This window comes from Euprymna scolopes, chromosome 26, assembly GCF_053919585.1.
Source record: "Euprymna scolopes isolate OS-2025 chromosome 26, ASM5391958v1, whole genome shotgun sequence".
Lineage (NCBI taxonomy): Eukaryota > Metazoa > Mollusca > Cephalopoda > Sepiida > Sepiolidae > Euprymna > Euprymna scolopes.
This window is the reverse complement of record NC_136507.1, coordinates 52,143,853-52,164,662: the sequence shown is the minus strand read 5'-3', so window position 1 is coordinate 52,164,662 and position 20,810 is coordinate 52,143,853. Positions and strand designations below refer to the sequence as shown.

At 34.4% G+C, this 20,810-nt stretch overlaps 1 protein-coding gene across 2 annotated transcripts in view; it reads left to right on the top strand.

The window, feature by feature from the left end:
* Positions 1–353: 353 nt before the first annotated feature.
* Positions 354–20,810, top strand: part of LOC145248044 (carnitine O-palmitoyltransferase 1, liver isoform-like) — a 124,277-nt gene continuing 103,820 nt past the window's right edge. Inside the window, exon 1 of one of the 2 annotated variants that reach the window (XM_080109775.1) lies at positions 354–748. The gene's annotated coding sequence lies outside the window, so the exon portion shown is untranslated. The remainder of the gene's footprint in view (positions 749–20,810) is intronic. The other variant, XM_080109776.1, reaches the window with a different exon arrangement.

The window sequence follows — 20,810 nt, the reverse complement described above, 5'->3', positions numbered from 1 at the left end:
CCCTGACTATACTAACATGCAGAAGTTTAAATTTAACGCAACATTGCTCTTCACATGGCTCCCTGTGTAGTCCCTTACGTCCAAGTGGCTATACTTCTTGTTTGGGGTGAAAAGAGTAAAAAAAAAAAAAATAATGTTTATCTGCTTAATATTAACCAGAACGAAATACTCTGACGTCAGCAGATAAACACGATTCAATCACCAGGCCTTCATTGAACGACGGTCATGACTTATTAATCATCCCTCACCACCTCTAGCTCTTTTGCTGATTGAGACCCTTATCCTCACCACCACCAATCTAGTGTTTTTCTCTCTTCGTCCCTCCTCCTGCCCCCATCGCAATAACTGTACGTACTTTCTGAATGGAAGTAGTTGTGGAGTAGTAGTTTTAGACCGATTTCCGGCAAACCCTCCACCTTCTTCTTACCACTACTCTCCTCCTCCCACCCATTAAAATCATGTGCACAACAACAACAACAACAACAACAACATCATCTTTCGTTTGTGTTTAAAACTTTAGATGTGTTAACAAACATTCTTTATTTTTTTAATTATTTATTCGTTACGTTGGAAGCCACACGCGATCTCATAAGTCTAAACACTGGCAGGTGCAACTGCAACACTGCAACACCCAACGTTGCCTGTCTGCATTTAATCTATTTTTCATTCAAAAAAATCCACAAACTCTCTTAAAACAACGAACCTCCGAACATTTTTACTACGACTGAAATTGACACCTTTTTTAAAGGTAAGATTAAACCAAATGGATTGCAATTCCAAAAAATGTTGTTTTTGTTTTGTTAAATGTATTTTAGCGATCAGATTTTAATGAACTAGCTTGAACTTACTGACTTGAATCTAGTTAATTAAAAAAATCGAATTTATTAAATTTTTTTATTTCTATTTCAGTTTTTACAGATTGTCAGTGAACTTTTCGTGTTTAAGTGTTACTGTTTACACCTGTGACTTGATTTTAGCCCCCCCCCTCCCAATTCTCTCTCATATACACATTATTATAATTTTCAAAGGCAAAAATGTCAAACATTACAAAATGTTTATTTCGGATATTTTTAGATACGGATTAATTTGTATTAGTCTGGTTACTATTCTCAACATGGTTGCTATATTCACAACGTTTCGGCCGATGTAACCTTCAAACAAACTATTTTTCAGGAAAAACAAATCTTGTTTACTTTTGTTTGGACATTTGTAAACAACAAGGTTAAAATCTGGAACTCTACTTTTTATTTTAATAACTAAAGTAAAAACAAGGCAAAGTGAGGAGAGATTGAGAAATATTTTTGTTCTTTTTTAGAATAGACTCTTCTGCGAAATATTTAGGAGCACACACAAATGAATCCTACTTTTTAACCTTTTGCCTGCAAATTTTAATTCTAACAAGAATTTTGCAATAGGCATTTTAAAGGCTTCAAAATCATTAAGATTTCCATAACATTAACTAATATTGTATATTTTCTCTTTATTAAATTTGGTTAATGCATTTTCCTTTTGTGTGTTGATGATTTGGTAAAATTTAATTTTCTGGCCTCGTGACCGCCATCAAAGACTGTTTAGTGTTTTTCTCTTTTACGAAATCGTCATAAACAACGTTTTAAGTTTAATTTAGACGGTTTCAAACCGCTATAAAGCTGTTTTTTTTTGGGGGGGGGGGGTTTAAATCAATAGAAGATTTTATCCCCTTTTTATGAAAGTTTGTGAAAGGGAAACCGTCTGACGGACTAGCAGCATCTAGGTGAAATAATTAAATTTTACTAACGTTTTAAGTTTAAGCAAATGGCCGCCAGCGATTAAAACATTGAATTAAAGTTCGATTCTCAACGCAATTAACGGTGGGCGAACCAGTTTCACACGGTAAAAAAAAAAAAAAAAAAAAATGGAAAATCTTTTTTTTTTTTTTTTTTTTTTTTTGTACACAACTTCTATTTTAGTCACCTAAATTAGGAGTAAAATGGATTTCGGCATAACTTCCAGCGACTTATTTATTTAGATCACGTTTCGGTTAAAAGAATAACATTAAAAACTAAGTTAAATCAAGTACACGCGAAACGTCGAAATGCAAACTAGACCAGAAAATATAGTCGTTTTATTTGTGGTTGTAAATTTACTCTTGCCTTAAAGAGTTTGTTGTTCTTCGCAAAAAAAAAAAAAAAACTAGTTATATGCACTTAATCCTGTTCTCGAATTGTTTATAAACAGCGTTTTTTTTTTTGTTTGTTTGTTTTGTTTTTTTTTCTATTCTTTTCTCGTCGAATTTTTGTAGGCGAGCGTTTCGCGTGTTTTGCTTTTGTAATTAAAACCGTATTTAAGTAAAACTAAACAAACTTCACTCTAAGTGATTGAAAATAAGGATTATTAACCATTTTAAATAAGTTAACGTTACCTAAAAATAGAATCATGTTTGGCTTGGGCCGTTTTAGTTCAGAAGCACCGAGATAAGACGTGGACGTGGGACGTCTCTATGAATAATACAATTGAATCGACATTACTGTTGAGATTTTTATACTTTTCGAACATATCGATGGTAACTTAGTTTTGGTGACCCAGTGTACACGTGTGTATGTAAAAGGATAAACCCACACACACAAAAAAAGGAGTGGGTGGGGTGATTGATATCGACTAACACACTCTCACCTGACCCGCGCGCCGCTTCCCCGTTTTTTTTTTTTTTTTTTTATAGGGCAAAAACTGGGACGGTTTCCTTTCGCTTCTTTTTGTAATTGTTGAATAACACGAACCGCCAAACCAAAATTTCTTGTTGCGCTCTGAAAAGCGGAAACAAAAATAATGCATCAAACAACATTTAGCTTTCAAATAGTTTTGTGTGTGTGGGGGGGGGATTTTTTAAGGGGTGGGGAAGTATTTTTAGTTTCTCTGTTTAGTGTTTCTCGTCTATAAACGTAACTTTGCACTGAATTATTATTTTAATTTTTTGAAATAGAAAAATAAAATATGTGAAAACTAAAATAGGCAATTATAGCCGAGAAATTGAAAATAAGCAACGTGTAACGTAACGTTTACCAAAAAACATTAAATTTCTTATTTTCTACTGACCTGTATAGTTTTATAGTTCTGAAACAGTAAATTTTTGTTACTTCAAATTTCATTACTTTCACTTAGTCAATCAAAGTGACGGTGGATTTTTTTTTTTTCTTTTAAGTGTTCGCTAATTTCAGCCTTAAATGATAGTATTTCTTTATTTTTTTTATATATATATACTTGCGGGGCTGCCCGGATCAATAAAAAACTAAATAGAAGTTATATTTAACTTCTGTATGTAACATTTTTATATTAAAACTTCTATCGCTGCCCCCCCCTCTCTCTAACTGTCCCTCTATCTTTCTCTCTTCCGTTCCTCCATTAACCCCTCTCCACAACCCTTTCTTTCTCATTCACTCCCCCCCTTTTTTTTACACAGGAGTCACCACTTATCAAAGCCCTGAGGCCACTTGAGAATAAGGGTTATTGAGTGTACTGTAATCAATGGGGCAATATCGTAGTAGTCGTTACTAATGGAAATTTAGTAGATTGGATTACTTAAGGGGGCGGTTCATCAAGAATTTGTTTATGTTGGACTTGAAGACAACCAAGTTGTAGTCAGCTGGGAAACAGGCGAGCGGAAGAGAGTTCCACAGGCGTGCAGTTCTAAGAAAGAAGCTTTGTTCGTGAAATCTACGTTTTGATTTAGGCACAGTTAAAGAGTGGGGAAAGTTATTGACAGTGGTTTCAGCTAGATGGGTGTTTTTCGAAAAAGATTGGCGAGGTGGGACCAGAGATTGGAGCTCAGATGAGCGCTTGCCATTGAAATAACGATAAAATAAAAGACAGACTCGCAACGTCCCTTCTGTGAGAAAGAGGTTGCACGGAAGAGAAAAGGGCATCCCTCACTAAGTTACAAAGTCTATTTTGTACTCTCTCAAGGCAGGATAAGCTGCTTCTAGCAGCTCCTGCCCAGATGTAGCAACAATACTCCATACCTGGACATACTTGACTTTTATATAGATAGAGAATTGCACCAGCAGTGAGATATCTACTGGAGCAGTAGAAAGATCCCACTAGTCTTCCAGTGAACTTGGTAACAGATTTGGTGTACATGCTCCATTTCAGATCAGGAGTAAAGGTCAAGCCCAAAAGCTTGTCAAAACATGAAGATTCTCCAAGATGAGAGCCTTCCATTTCAATTGATGTCAGATGGGGATCAGGGCGTTGTTGATGTAAAAATGTAATACAGTAGAACCCAGTAGAAATGTAATATGGCGGCTCTGGGATACAATTTTTTTCGTGTTACGATGTGGAATACGATGTTTTTCCGGACCCTAGTTACGGTATTTGCCTCGCCTTACGGTGTTATTTATAATATTCCTATTTACAATGCCTCCCCACAGGACAGTTAGACACCAAGGTCGTTTTTTAATGTGGAGAAAAGGAACAAAAATAAAAATTTTCTCAGTCGTGAAGGATTTCTCCTCCACTGACAGAGAACAAGAAATTGAAGTGCAGCATCTGAAGAAAGATACTACACTTTGATCTTGTCCCGAAGGCCAAAAATGTTATTTGATTATATATATGTGCATTATATACTGTACTGCATTTTGTTACTAATTTTTAATGCCGTATGCCGGGGTTCTACTGTACTGTAATTTCATATTTATTGCTCCTGGACAACATGGAGTAGAGCACAATGATATTCTTGATACTGGATACTTTTGTTACCCTACCCCACCTGCTTTTACAGTAATATAAAAAGGAATGATGCTGAAAAGGAAAATAGTCTAAAGAGATTTAAATGTAATACTGTAATTTACATCTATTGTTCCCGGACAACTCCTGGTAAAATGTGTCTGCTCTTCTGCAATAGCCTTACTTGGACCATACAACTCGGAACAAAACTGTTATATCCCTGCCACACACACCAAATATGATACTCTGATGCTAGTAAGGAAGCCTTAATATCAATGACATCAGGGCAAAATCAAAGTATGATGAGAAATAATGTCGATAATGACAATTTCATTGCTCCAAGACAGCGCCAAGTATTAGAAAAAAGAAAAACATGGACTGATAAAACAAAAACAGTTGCTTCCATGAGCAACACACACAGACAAAAAAACTGGAACGTAAACAATGTGTAAAGTTTTGTTATAAATATTTATTTTAAAAATTAAAATATTTATAAAAATTTGTTTCACAATACCAACCTCAACGCATTCTAGCAGCAGTAGACATTATTAAATACTATTTTGGAAATTATAAAAATTGCTTTCTATAATAACAAAAGTTTCAGGTAGCCAAAACTCGGCCCGCTTTTGACATAATATAAACCTACTTCCGGTTATAGTATGACGCCATTTTGTAAAAGCTTCGATTATGCTTATACATGTTCTTTTGTTTTTCTTTTTCAGATTTCATGCGTAATAAATATGAAATAGGTTTTAACTGGAAATTATTGATCTTGTAACAATTAAAAAAAAAAGATAATAAGCCGCTGGTGCTGCATGCATGTGTGATTATGCCACAAAAATAGTGAAGAAATGATGAATGTGAGAAGTGTGAAGGGCCAACGTTTACCTTCACATTTTCGTCAAGTTTCAGAAAAGTCTAATGGATAGGGAAAAAGTTATGGGGTAAAAAGTATCTTTTTTACAATTTTGGGGACCCATTTTGAGCTCTTCTTGAAAACGAACAAACGGTGCAGTTTCACGCCTTAAGACATGTATATTTGAATTCAGCACCATGGAAAACCACTATGTAGACATATCAAGTTTTTCAGTAATATGAAAAAAGAGCTCCAAAAAGGCTTTTTCTTCATTTTTTTTTTTTTTTTTTTTTTTTAGTCCTAAAAGTCCTAGAGAGATGCGAACCAGAATTTTGACAGGGTCACCCATACTGAATTAATAGTAAGAACAATGACCTCTACATTTTGGCCAAGTTTAAGGAAAATCCAATGGATGGATCATTGGTTAAACGCTATGAGGCAAAAGTGTCATTTTGGGCCATTTTGGGGGCATTTTTGACCTCGAGTCCCTAGATACACCGAATCCCAGTATAAAGTATGGAAAAACGGTGCAGTTTCAGGCTTTAACACATATTTGAGTTGGCCACCGTGAAAAACAACTATATAGTCAGACATATCAAGTTTTGCGAAATATGAAAAAAGAACCACAAAGGGGCGTTTTTAGCACTAAAAGTCCACGGGGACGCGAACCAGGATTTTGCCAGGGTCACCCATATGTGACTTATATTAAGAACAATGGGCTCCACATTTTGGCCAAGTTTCAGAAAAATCTAATGGATGGATCAAAAGTTATGGGGCAAAACGTGTCATTTTTTGGCCATTTTTTTTTTTTTTTTTTTTTTTTTTTTTTTTTTTTTTTTTTGACCTCCTTTGAGCCCCTGGGGACGCAACGAGAATTTTCACAAAATTTTTTTTTTTTTTTTACTGCGCACATCTATTTAATGAAATACAATTTGTGGCAAAATTTCAGGAAAAACTAATGGACGGTTATCTGGCATCTTCTTTCAAACTCCTTGGCCTAACGTTCACAGGAAACATGAGTTGGAACAATTACATTGAAGGCATTGCCAGGGCCGTTGCAAGAAAGGTGGGCTCTCTCTACCGTGCTAGAAAACTACTAACACCCGAAAGTATCCTGTACCTCTATAAGGCCACCATTCGCCCATGTATGGAGTATTGCTGCCACATCTGAGCTGGTGCATCTGCTACTAGTCTCTCGCTCCTTGACAAGGTTCAAAAGAGTTGCAAACCTGATAGGCCCTGAACTGGCATCTAAGCTTCAGCCTCTGTCCCATCGACGAAATGTTGCCTCCCTCTGCCTTTTCTACAAGTATTTTAGTGGTGAATGCTCTGACGAACTGCAATCACTTGTGCCCCCACGACGTGAGCACCCTCGACAAACCCGACAGGCTGCTAAATCCCACCCCCACACTGTAGAGATCCCTAGATGTAAAAGATCTTTTTACTCCAATAGTTTCTTCCCCAGAACCGCTAGACTCTGGAATTCCATTCCAGGTCCCTGCTTCCCCAACAGTACTGACGTGCAGAACGTGAACCGACACCTTGCTGCCCAAATCCCTACATAGTACCCCAGTAGTTGTTGCCCCTGACAGTAGCCCCCTACACCAAAGTGGCAATGTAAAAAAAAAAAAAATCGTCCGAAATAAAGGACGGACGCAATTGAAAACACAAGTCCCTCTCCAATAAATCGGGGGACCAATAATCACTTTGTTGGCAGATTTCACGCGGTCCCTCCCATAAGCACCTCATGTCTCTCTAGAAATAATTCTGACTAGAAAAATATCGGGGAAATCCGCTCCAATAATAGAATTTTGGGATTCATACGATACGAAGTTGATGATGATAATAAAATATAAATCAGTAACTTTTTTCGTCGTTTTCAGTTTCAGGGTTTCATATGCGATTTAAACCCTGATCCTTTTTCAATATAGAGTAAAAAATACGATAATTAATTTTATTTTACTAGTTTTTACTTGTATTTTTTGTTATGGGTGTCGAAAATTAGTGTCGTACTGTATGGTCATTTTTTTTTACGTTGTCGTAACTTAATTCGTTACCGTATTTTACCGAACTTATATGGACAGCCATAATGATCTGTAATAATAAAGTTTTAGAATTTTATTTCAAGATAAAACGTACGATTTGAGACCAAGAATATAACATTTTGGCAAGTTCCAACAGTCCCTATAGTACAAGTAAACCCGACCTTTTCCTCGTTCACTGAAATGAAGTCAGTTGTTTCTTACTCGTTCGTATCAATCGGTTTCATTCTTTTCCGAACACGTCAATAAAACAAACATAAAAAATAAAACTAGATTTAATTTATAAGGCAATGGAAAGAGAAATGATTAATCTTAACGCTAATGAATCTACAAAAAATATAGGTTAAAATGTTTTACATTTACATCCGCTGATATTTGTGCTTACTTGACGATGAATGCCCCGGAAAAGCCACTTCTCATTAATGTTTACCAATTTTAAAATCCTGTTATTCTGGGGGGGGGGGGACAAAAAAAAAACAGCCATGTTCGTTTGCATATTTAAAAACTGATAAACAAAGTATGAAGCAGGAGAGACTTTTCCAGGACAATCATCGTCAAGCATAAATATCATCTGACGTAAATGTAAACAAACACAAATAAAACTTGCTTTTAACCAAAATATGTATTGTTAACTAGGTAATTTACTAGTTTACGGACGTTAGATCTGGAGTTGACGTTAGGCATTAAGTGAAAACAGCTTTTCTATTGTGACGTCTAAGTTAGAGTTGCCAGACTATAATTAAATTTACTTCCTTCCTACCTCACAAAGATGTGACAAAAGGTCAAGAAGGTGAGGAAAGTGAAGCCAGCGCCCCTAAAAGAGGAGCAGGTGCCTCCAACCAAGACCGTCTTAAAAACGAAGGCCACGCTCCAACGCGCTCCAGTTTTAAACCCCTTGTATATAACACGATGTAACTGTAATTTAATTTATCATCCTATTTTTTTACTATTTAAAAGAAGTTTCAAATAAACTGCTAATATTTTTTTTTACAATTTTTAACAGCATACAAAAATAATGAAAATGCGAGATAAAAAAAATCATGTTTACATTATCGACAGTTTATAACAACGTTCCTATGTAGTGGCGTTTTTTTAAGCCGTTGACATACCTATGTTTTAAAATCTAGCAAAAATCAAATAATTGTCATATTTTCCTGAAATTTTCAATATTTATTCATTATTAAATAAACCTACATATTAAAAGTAGGTTTCATTAAATATATTAGAGGATTTTTTTTTAGGTGCTCTACCCCCCCCCCATTTCATGTTACTTGAAATGTTCGCCAATCTTTGTCTTCTTCTGCTACGGGGTATCTAATCTTTACTTGATCCTACATTTATTATGAGGAACACTAATAATACATTCTATAGTTTACATATTATTTTAAAGCATACCAGAGGATTTTAAAGAATATTTGAAAATGTTATATTTAAATAATTGTTTATATAAATTTGTAGAATAGGTTAAATCCCACTTTCCAAAAATAAGATTCTTCTTTTTTAAGCAATTATATAATGAAAAAAAAATTTTTTCAGAATTTTGAGCGGGGGATTAGTTTTGCATCAAAATTTCATGTAAACCTTTTGGATTGGTTGTCTATCTAAAAAGCATTTGAAGAATATCTAACTCAATTTCTTTTAGCTAAGTGAGATAAATGTGTTTTTTTGGAGAGGGATCATAAAAACTCCATTAGTCCTGTCATAAACCCTAAGTCAAGGTGGCAACAGTCACCCCCAAATCCCTCCCTTAATTTTATCATTAATCTTAAGTTCAGGTGCCCCCCCCCCCCGAATACTTTACATCGAAGTATTAGAAAACTTAGTCCTTCAAATCCCATCTGGCCAGAAAGTGAGAGATCATTTTACGTTAAACTTATATGCTAAACTGATCCCTCGATCTAAATTCTAAAATAATTTTGTTTTTTTTACTCAAGTTTTTCAGAGTATTCATAATAGTGTTGGGATGATTAATCGAAATCAGGAATCAGAAAAATCAGAACTATTGGAGGTACTGGAATTGGAAAAATTATAGCATTATTTCCGATTCTAAAAACGATTCTTCATGATTTTTTTCTTGACAATAAAAAATGAAACAAACACAACATATTTATTTATTAAAAGATGGTTTGCAATTTAAGACTAAGAGCCACAGAACCACAGGTATAGACCGCTTCATATCCTTTAAAAAACTACAGCAAACAAAATCCTAACAGCCAGCTGTGGTTCTCTCCAGAACGTGCTGCTGCCATTGTGCACAAAAATCATTATTTCCATTGCTTCCAACATAATGGATGTACTAAGACTAAAGCCACCTTCAGGACTGTCAGCAACCACTGTAAAAGAGTAACAAACAATGCAAAAGCGTTGTATGCTCAGTCCAAGTCCAAAGTAGCTGAGCAGCGGCTTGGTTCTCACCAGTTTTGGCAAATAACAAACAGGGTCCTGAATAGAAGTGTATGCTCTATCCCAACCATCATCAATGGACCTGAGGTAATCTCATCAGCATTGAACAAAGCCAAACTCTTTGCCAAAAACTTTGCACCTAATTGTACCCTATGCGATCAGTGCCGCTAACCCCTCCATATTGCCTCCTGTGTCTGAAAACACACTATGTGATATACAAATATTTGTGCGTGATGTTGGCAAACTAATCAAAAACTTTGATTCCAGTAAAGCAACTGACCCTGACGGCATTCCTATTATAGTGCTCAAAAGACTTCAACCAGAACTAGCTCCCATACTTATTTGCTGTTTAAGCATTGTCTTAAGGTGAATTGCTTCCCATCACCCTGGAAAACCTCATCAGTATATCTCATATTTAAAAATTCAGGTGATCGGTCATCTCCTTCTTGATACTGACCAATAAGTCTCCTGTGTGTCATGAAGAAGTTGCTGGAATCTGTGTTAAATAGAGTAGTAGTCAACCACTTCAGCAAAAATAACCTCCTCAGTGACATGCAATATTGTTTCTGTTCTGCTAGATCTACAGCAGATGTGCTAACAATTATATCTCATAGGATTACCGAAACTCTTAATGGAGGCTTCCTTTCTAGGGTAATTGCTCGGCAAACTTTCATGAAAAACGCTCATCTAGCTGAAACCACTATCAATAATTCTCCCCACTCTTTATCTGTACCTAAACGTAGATTCCATGAACAAAGCTTCCTTCTTAGAGCTACACACCTGTGGAACTCTGTTCTGTTTTCTTGCTACAGTATGGTCGTCTTCAAGTCCAATGTGAACAAGTTCTTTATGAGCTGTCCCCTTAAGTAATCCAATTTATCAAATTTCCACTACTAATGATTACTACAATATTTTCCCATTGACTACCATACACTCATTAACCCCTATCCTTGAGTAGCCTCTGGGCCTTGATAAGTGGTGATTCCTTTGTAAAAAAAAAAAAAAAAAAAAAAAATTGATATAGACCCACAAAGTTTAATTTATTTTTTTTTTATAGTAAGTTGTGGTAAATAAACTAAATATTCTTAAGTTCACTCGCCTATTCCCTTATCAAATTTTTTAAAATGTTAAAATTTCTTTTCATACTTATTTGCTGACTGTCAGAAAATTCATTGTTAATATTCTAAGAAGCACTGCTCTGAATTTGCTCATTGTCAGGTCTCTAAAATAATGTTTTATTGTATTTTTTTTAGTTTTGCACAAGTTAAAAATATAAATTAAAATTTCACGATGAGTTTTTTAATTTTACTTTTACAAGAGCGTTTAAGAAATTAAAAGGTTTGATCCATGTCCAAGTAACCTACATTTAAAATCTCAAGTGTTTAGACCCAAAATTGGTGGAGGAGTTTGGTAGAGTTTTCAAAGGTCAAATCGTTGAACTTTGACAGCCAAATTTCTGACCAAAAACTGATTAAGATTTTCTCAAATCTCAATACCCCTTTATGTCAAATCTCGAGACTCTAGACTGAAAATTGACAGTTATTTAGTAGGGAAGTGTGTGTGTGTGTGTGTGTGCGCGCGCACACACACACACACACACACACACACACATATTTTCACTTTTATAGATATATAGATAGATAATGAAAAAATTAAATACAAAACTATTTCTTTAAGCACTGAGGGTGGGAAATCAGTTTCACACAAATTTAATGTAAATTTTCGAGACATTCTAACATTTTAGAGCAGCTAACCAAATTTATTTTCTATGGGATATAAATTCTGTGTATTATTTTTTTTTTATTTTGAGGGGAAAGGGGACTACTTTTTAAAATGATTATGCGTGGTTTCTCATACGAACTTAAGGTTAGTCAGACAGACTTGGGTTGGAATGATGATCATTTGATTTTAAATTAATATACAAAACTGATCTCCCACTCTAAATTCTACAAAAATTTTTTTTCTTTCCACCAAGGTTTTCAAAGGTAATCACTTAAAAAGTAGAATCTAATTTTACGGGGTTGAGGGTAATTTAGTTGAAGATGTTAATCTACAAATTTTCTTGATTTTTTTTTTCAAATCAATCTAATAACTGACCAAATCTTCATAATTAGAATAAAAATTATGAATCTTCTTTGATAAAGAGAAGGTACAGAATAGTTTTATAAAGCCCCCCCCCACCTCCCATGTTAAGAATGGTTTTCTGAATAGAAATATTATTTAAAAACTTATTTTTAACATGAGAGAATATATTGTAACTATTCTGTACCTACACCATTTTCATATTTTGCATACCAATCGTTAACTATTTTCAATTGTTTATGAAAAAAATTGAAATAGCATTTTATACACCAATAATAAATTATTGCAAATCGACTTTGTTTTAAAAGAAAAATAAGCCTTTCGTTGTCTCACAAATTTTTATTAAATTTACAGAAAAAATATTTAGAATAAGCTATGCATGTAATATACAAAACCCCCCTAAGCCATTTTGTAAGTTTACAAAAATATGTTTATCTAAGAAGTTATTTAACAACTTACAGATTAAATTATAATGTAGGAGCCACTGCATGCATTATGATTATTAAAGTATGATCAAAGAACTTGTTTATCTCCCAAACTCTCATCGCCGATTTTCTTCACCTTCATTAAAAAAAACTCTGTATTTTTATTTTAGGCTTTGTCTAACACCACTACACACGTCTAGTTAAGTTACATCAAAACATTCACAGCACTTTACGTACCAAAACTGAATAAGATAGATATATATTATTTAAAAAAAAAAATTATTTTGGAGATCATAATCATTGCCTATTCTCAGTCTCTATCTTTTTATTTTCCACTAGTTCCCACTCCTATTTGGAGATTGACCTGCTTGTTTTTAGGTTTTTGAAACAATCTCGAAGACAGTGAGCAGACTACACTTACAATTGGTTGTGAGGGTTTTACTAACCTGCCTCTCATGTCATTTGTTTCCTTCTTTCTGCTTGTTGGTAATTTGACCCATTCCATCTTGCATGTCAGTTTTTTAATATCAAATTAATTTAAAAACATTTAACATATTTTAAGTAGAATTATGCCCATTGAGTATTCAGGGGATTCAGTTTAGAGTAAGTTTAGAAAAATTGTAAGAAAAAATGTGATATGATTAATGTTCATTTGAAACTGTGCAGCTGTCATTGTTAAAAAGCAGAAGTCATTCTGCCAATATGACTGCCATAAGTCAGATACAAATAGGTCAAAATTTTTTGAAGCTAGAAATCATTGTAGGTGTAAAATAGCCACAGTCAAGATAAGATATACCGAAATAACTAGAAAATGCATTGAGTCACAGAAATTAGGAACTCGCAATTTTTGAAAAAAAATTCTAATATTGTAATGAATAATGAGCAGTCAACAATTCTCCCATTATCCAACAACCATGATGTTGTCTATATGGCAATCAAGAAGACTGAACTACTTCTATTATAGCGGCCATTATCCTGGTCGGATTGAGCCGGCTTCCTCCTGAACACAAACTAAATCTCATGTCATCACAGATCAGTTTTGATGATCCTGGCGCAGGTTGCAGGAAATGGTTAACCACTCCCGATTTCAGCACCAGAAACCAACTACTTGTGGGTCCAATAATACTGTTAGGTTGTCCTTGATTGTTGTGGTTCGGGTCTTCAATTGCCCAGGGTCACGTTTGTGCCAGCTAGGTAGAGAGAGGGAAAGAACCTTGTAGATAAGCTCTCCCTCTGGCCGACGAACTGCATATCTAAACCACCAGAGATGTTGTTGAAGAAGGATGGACATTAGGGGGTGTAGGCTTAATCTTCAGCAGAAAGTAGAAACCGAAACGTGGTTTCCACGGTGACACTACAGAATGCTGTAAAGGCAGTTATTGTTGAAGACTTCCAGTTTACATAGTTCCGCTGCTCTCATAGAAAATGATGGTTATCACCATCGCCCAATAAATGGGTCCCTTTATGTTCAAGTGTATTTCCCGTCAAGACCACAGAGTTAAGATGGAAGAATGCAGACCGTGCTGATCCTATTCGCCATCTAATTTCAGTCACTGCTTGCCCAGTTGGTGTGATAATAGAAGATAGACAAAGGAATCTACATTATCTAGGTGAATTTTGTCCAGCTTGAGTGGCTGCCAAGTACCCTGATTAATCAGTGATGACATAATCTTTGTTTTCAGAGGCATTGATGCACATACCTAATCTGCAAGAAATAGTCTGATTTGGTTGAGCACAGTTTGCACTTTCTCGCCAAGCAGGACAATATCATTTGTGTAAGCAAGGTTAGTCACTGTCATGTTTCATCCAACTGCAAACCCCTCGTGATATTGAAGGGCTTTGCTGAGAATATAATCAACTGCATAGCTGAAAAGAGTGGGGGAGAGAGGGCACATCTGTCAAACGCCTGACCTCACCTCAAACGTCCCTGACTCTTTATCATAGGCCTGTATCCAGATCCTCATAGACTGATAGTACTTTTTAACAATCCTTAAATGTTTTGCTGGTATACCATCTGCCTGCATGATTCACCAGAACATATCTCGATCAATAGTAAAATATAGCTATAAAGTCCATAAGGCAGAGAAATATGGGTTACTGAAATGCCCAACAATTTCCAAGGGTCTGTCAAAAGTTGTCGCAAAACTTTCTTTTACATTAGAAATCACTGGATAGTGAGAGAAAGGACAAAGACCTTTGTAAAACTTGCCTTCACTCTGAGCAAGCCTGATCCTGCTATATCTCAGGATTAATGCATAAGAAAAAGAATATGCAAATAAAGTTAGTATTTTTAATCTTATTTTGTGAAACTATGAAATGAAATATAATCACTATCTTTATAAACAGGTTGAGAAAAAGGCTAAGCACACCTAACAATAATTTTTCAATTAAAGGACAGGTAACTTTTTTTCTTTTTTTTTTTTTTTTTTTTTTTAAGAAGGAAGAGAGTGCTTCATAACATAACACTCTCCAGTAAATACACTAAATAAAATTCTAATTTTTGGAAATAAATTCTTGTTGTGGTGAAAAAGATGTATCCAAATTTTATGGAAAACAATCCAGTGTTTTTTGTTTTTTTTAAGATATACAATTTATTGATGGACAAATCTATATTGTTGGTCAGAGAAGTTTAGTATTTTCGGATACTGAACAATCACTAGATTGATTAAGGATTCAAAGGTTTTAGTGGAGAGTGGGAGAAGACATAGTACAATAATTTTGCAGGTCAGTTTTTTTTGCTGGATTTCCTGATATCTGGTAGGTACTTCAAAGACAATTTTCCAATTATGAGGGAAGTAAAATATGCAAGAAATTTGTTTATAGATTTTGGAGAGTATATGGACCAGCTCAGGAGAGCATTTTTGTATAGCTATAGCAGGGAAAATATCTAGTCTGCATGCTTTAGTGATGTCAAAATTTTTTATGATAGCCAGGATATAAGAAGAGGTGATGATCTGATAATCTAGTACAGTTTTCATTCAAATTAGGGAGGAAATGGTTTAGGGAGTCAAGGAGAGAGTTTAAGGCAAACTGCTAGATAAACATTGCTGTGGGAGTGTCTTCATGGTATATTTTTAAACTAATGTTTTTTTATTAAATTAATAATACTTAATGACTTAAAATTTATAATATTTAATATTAACAAATACATTAATTCTAATTAAAAAAATAAAATGTTTGAATTAATGCTCGATGCAAATAACAAGATCAAGATTTAATACCTGTAAACTAAGAAATTACCATTAAATACTTGTTTTCTTCTGAGTATTTTTAAAATCCTGTGCAGAAAGGGGTCATCATCATAATGGGAAAAATCAAAGAAAACATGCACAGAAGTAATATAACTGGACTTGAGAGATAAATAGGTTAGTTTGGACAATCAAATGAAACAATTTTAGATCCATTGGTAATTAACTTATTTAGGTTTTTGTTAAAGTTGGGAATGCATCTTTAACAATTCATCTGACAAAGGGGGGATTGTGATTTTTTTTTTTTTTTTTTTTTTCTGACCCTCCTCTGTTCAGTTGCAGGAAGTTCACCCTCCTAGCCTTTACCTTCTCCTTGAAAAGAGGTTAGTTTATTGATAATCATCTGAGAAAATGCAGACAGGGCTGCTCAAGCATCTTCTGTGTAGGTCAGTCGCTTTTCAAACTCACACCTGACCTTGTTTAACCTCTCCAAGAGGTAAGACAATCTATATATATATAAAAGGCAAAATGTGTGTGACCATTTCGTGTATGTCTTCAAAAGGCTTTTCGAGCACACGCTCCCGGGTTCGTTACTATCGCTTACAACTGTTTATATGGGTCCTATATCATAATATGTACGATTTGGGAATGCGGGTTGTCTCTAGATTTATTTACGTCGACTTTTATAAGATTCGCGCTATTTCGCTTTGTCCCCGGTTCGTCCTCCATTTTAGTATAAATACAGTGAAAAACGTTGGGTTTCCGGCTTTTGCTCTGCTTTCCCCCCTTCCCACCATCATCTGGGGTGAAGTGAAAACTAAAAATAACGATGGCACGATGACCTCATTTAGCGTCGTCCTGTCAATCAAACCTCTTTTAGCTTTATAAGCTTTAACTTAACACGCTAATGAATTACTCTCACTCGTGGTCGAGACCGTTAAGTAGTTGGCATTGGTTTCCACCTCCGCGTCAAAGCTCCCAGGTTCAATCCCTCCTCCCGACCAAACGTTTTTTTTTTTATTACTTCGCTTATTCTTTAGTTTACCCCCCCCCCCCCATACACAGGTTTATTTATGCCATTTTTTTTCCGTTTTGGTTTTGGATTTTTTTTTTACATCGTCTTTTTTATAATATTTAAGCAGGATTATTAATTACCCCCCCCCTCCATACACACACCTACAAACACCCGGGCAACGCCGGGTACCACCCTCGCTAGTAATAAATAAATACAGAATAGTTAATGTTCGAAAATTTACACCACCCACTGCCCCCTCCCCAATACATAATTTATATCGAATTCATTTGAATAAACTCTTCTGGGACCGAATTTGACTAGTTTTAATGTATGATACAATTCCACACATGAAAATTAGCTGAATTTTGTCTTTTTTTTTTTTTTTTCACGAGTATTAATTATTTACTTAAAAAAAAACTTCCATATGTTAAAGCTAGCCAGATTCAATAGAGTATTTCATTCTAATGTGTTTGATAAAAATTGTTTTTATTTTTGTTACGAATTTTTGAATGTTAGCTATTCTGTATTTTTAATTTATTTTGGAGATTTTTAAATTCAAAAGATAGTTTTGGTTGACGGGTAATTAAAAATTGGCTTAAAAAAACTGTCCACTCCCCTCAAAAAAAAAAAAAAAAAAAAAAGTTGAAAAATATTATTCAACCCCTCAAAACTGTTTTTTGCAGAGTAAATATGCACTTTTTATTTAATTGTGATTAATTTAATATTTTGCGATTGGTAATCAGCAAAGCATTACTGTTCTTGACTAAACAAAGATAATCTAGCTTGAATAGACAATGTGCTGATGTATATAAATAAAACCTGGTCAGGGAGGGTTGAGGATATGTGTTGCATGGAGACGAATGATATCAGAATGATGCAAGGGATGTGCAATCAATAGGTTTTAAAGATACTTTGGATGACCTCTGAGGAAAATGAAATCTAGATAATATAGAGAGATGTGTGGAGAATGAGACTTTGTTGGTTTGGTCACATTGAAAGAATGGGTAAGAGTTCTTAGGTTAGATGTAGAACAGTTGAAGTAGTAGGGCAAGAATAACTGACCTAACGGCATTCATGTATGTTAATAAATCTCACAAATAAAGACCCAATTAGTGAGCATTGAGAGGTGTAGTCTTCTTTTAGTTGGTGCTACTCTCAGGTCCATTCTGAGCCTTGGAATCATAATGCCTCTTTGATTCTCTTTGACCCTTTCATTTACAAATGATTTACAAAATATGTCTACATTTTTTAAACAATTTGCAAACTATTTCTATATAAAACGTATGGTTTCAGCATAAACTTATTCCCAAACTGGGCTCGCCATATAAAACTCTACCAACTAAAATGACTGGATTTAGCATTAGGAGGTTTATATGCCATTTGTAGAAAAAGAGATCACAAGGGAATTAAAATGAGTTTCATTGTAATATTTTATCAACTTTATTTTACACCGTTGCTCCAAACGAGATGAAAAGATTTGGCGTAAACGGTTAATAAAAAAAATTCCATGGCTTCATGAGTTGAGGTAGACATGCCACATGTCCACTTGAGCTGAAATCCCTTCTCCAACTACCTGTGTTGATATCTTCAATCCAACTGCTGCAGTTGGTGGAGAAGTGGAGGGGGGGCTGTAAATAGTTCAGCAAAAGTACATTCCACACAAAGGATAATTGATCAATTACTCTTTGTAGGGACATTATCTTATATGGAACGAAAATAGTACATCAAAATCTAACTGCTACATCATAAGACAAAATGATCAAATCAATCCTTGTGGCAGATGATAAAGGTAGGATCTCTTCCTCCTTATCAAACCTACTAAATAATGTTAAATGTTTTGTGTGTGAGAGAAATCATTAGTGTGTAGGCTTTTTTATTCACTAACATTGAATTTCTTTTCTTTTTTTTTTTTTTTTTTTTGTAGGTAATACAAAAATTAATTAATTTTATCAAATTCTATGAACTATCTATCCATTTAGTTTATTTTAACTACCATTCTTATCTTGAATGTTATTTTCACAACTTTTTAACCACTGTAACTTCTGACTTTCTTCAGGTGTATCTTTCTGTTGTACTTGGGAATTTGTGCGGAATTATTAATATTATAAATGGAACCCTTTATTTAATTCATGGGTGTAACATCTCTTGTTTCATCAGCCATGACCGAGTGGAAGTCTTAAGTAATTCACTAGTGTATTCTATTCATTTTTATCTTTTGTTGAACTCAATGAGATTAAAACACCAACTTCATATTTACAATAAAAGATCACCTTTCTAACACACTGTTCATGTGTGTGTGACTAATGTGGAAAGATTAATTTGCATATTGCTTTGCAAAAGAATTATCTACTCATTTGGTTTTCTTATTTGATAATTGTATTATAGCATATAGTTTTGTTGACAAATTATTCATATAGCAAATAAATGCTCAGCATTTTGGGGTGAGAAAGAATCTTGTCCTGTCTAGACAGTTAAGTTTTGGGTTTTTCAATTTTCCCGGGCAATGTTGGAACATGGGTCTCACTAGGTATGAAATTTTAAAATTCATATAACAACTTTCTTTGTTGATTATTGGACAATTAATCGTTCTGTTAATAAACAGGTCATGCTGTATTAATTATTTAAATAAATGTTTACTTAAACACTATTCTTTTATTTTCATCTGTTTATAAAATTGTACAATATTAAAAAATAAAACTTTATAATTCATCAGACTACCGTTCTCCTTTTGAGTGTGATATTCACAATGTTTTGGTCGATGTAATTGCCAACCTCCTTCAGGTGTATCTTGTCAAACTCGGGTATTTGGACGGATTTCGAGTAGAACCCTTTATTTACTTCACAGGAGTAGCATGCTTTTGTTTCGTCAGTCATGACTGGATAGAGGTCCTAAGTAATTCGCAAATGTATTTTTTCAGTTGCCCACACTGAGAATTGAATCTTCAACCTTCAGGAGAATATCACTTTTACAATTGATTTTTCCCAGTACTCTAACTCTGCCATGAGTCCTTGCAGACAATTCTAGTACGAATTTTAGGGGCCTTAAACCTATTTTTATTTCTAGTTGTAAATATCACTATTTATTACTAATTATTACTATATATTAATGTATATCTATCTCTATACTTATTACTTGTATATCTTATCTATTTATAATTACTGGTTCCTATATCGTATTAAATTCTATACTAGGTCTACTTAGCAGTTGGTTATTCCCCAGCATATACTCTCCACCATTCTTCTGTCTATAATTTTTACTTTGTCACATAATGGTAGATGGTTTCCCTTTTCCTTCCAGATATGGTCAGCTATCCCTGACTTTTCAGTCTCTCCACATATTACAGTTTTTTGATGTTCTTCTAATCGTACTTTCAATGGACAAGTTTCACCTTTGTATAGTTTTCCACATTTACATGGGATTTCATATACACAGTTCTTAGTCATGATTTTTTTCTGTAAGGGGGCTTGTCTCTCACAAGCTGTTTCTGGAGAGTTGAATCACTCTTGAATACTGTCCTGATGTCATATGGATTACATATTCATTAAAGTTTTTCAGACAAGCCCTCCATATATGGAATACAAACTGTGGTGAGTTTATGAGTCGTGTCCTTTTGTGTTTGGTCCAGATTTCTTGGAGCTGATGTCATGCTCTCTGGATAGTTGTTTTGGTGGAGGGTTTCTCTTAAACTGTCCATTTCCTCTTGATATGCACTGATGTTACTACATATTGCTTTTGTTTGGTGTTGTAGGCAACAGACGATTCCTTTCTTTACATTATATGGATGGTGGGAGTTGAAGTTTAGATACAGTCTGAAAAACTTCAGTTATTATTTTTTTATTATTATTATTATTATTATTATTTTTCTTTTCAATGTATTTTGGAAACTTCAAAGCAAGTATATTGAAGCTGCTTTAACCAAGTGTAAAGTGATTCAATAATTTAGAAAAAATGGATAATTCTAAACTGAATCATCTGAAAGAGAATTTGAAGTTTTGATTTTAATGATATAATACAATTGAAGATGTATCTTTGCCGTCTTCCCCAATAATTTATTATATAGTAGCTGTATCTACCAGATATTGTCCGGTAGACTTTACTTT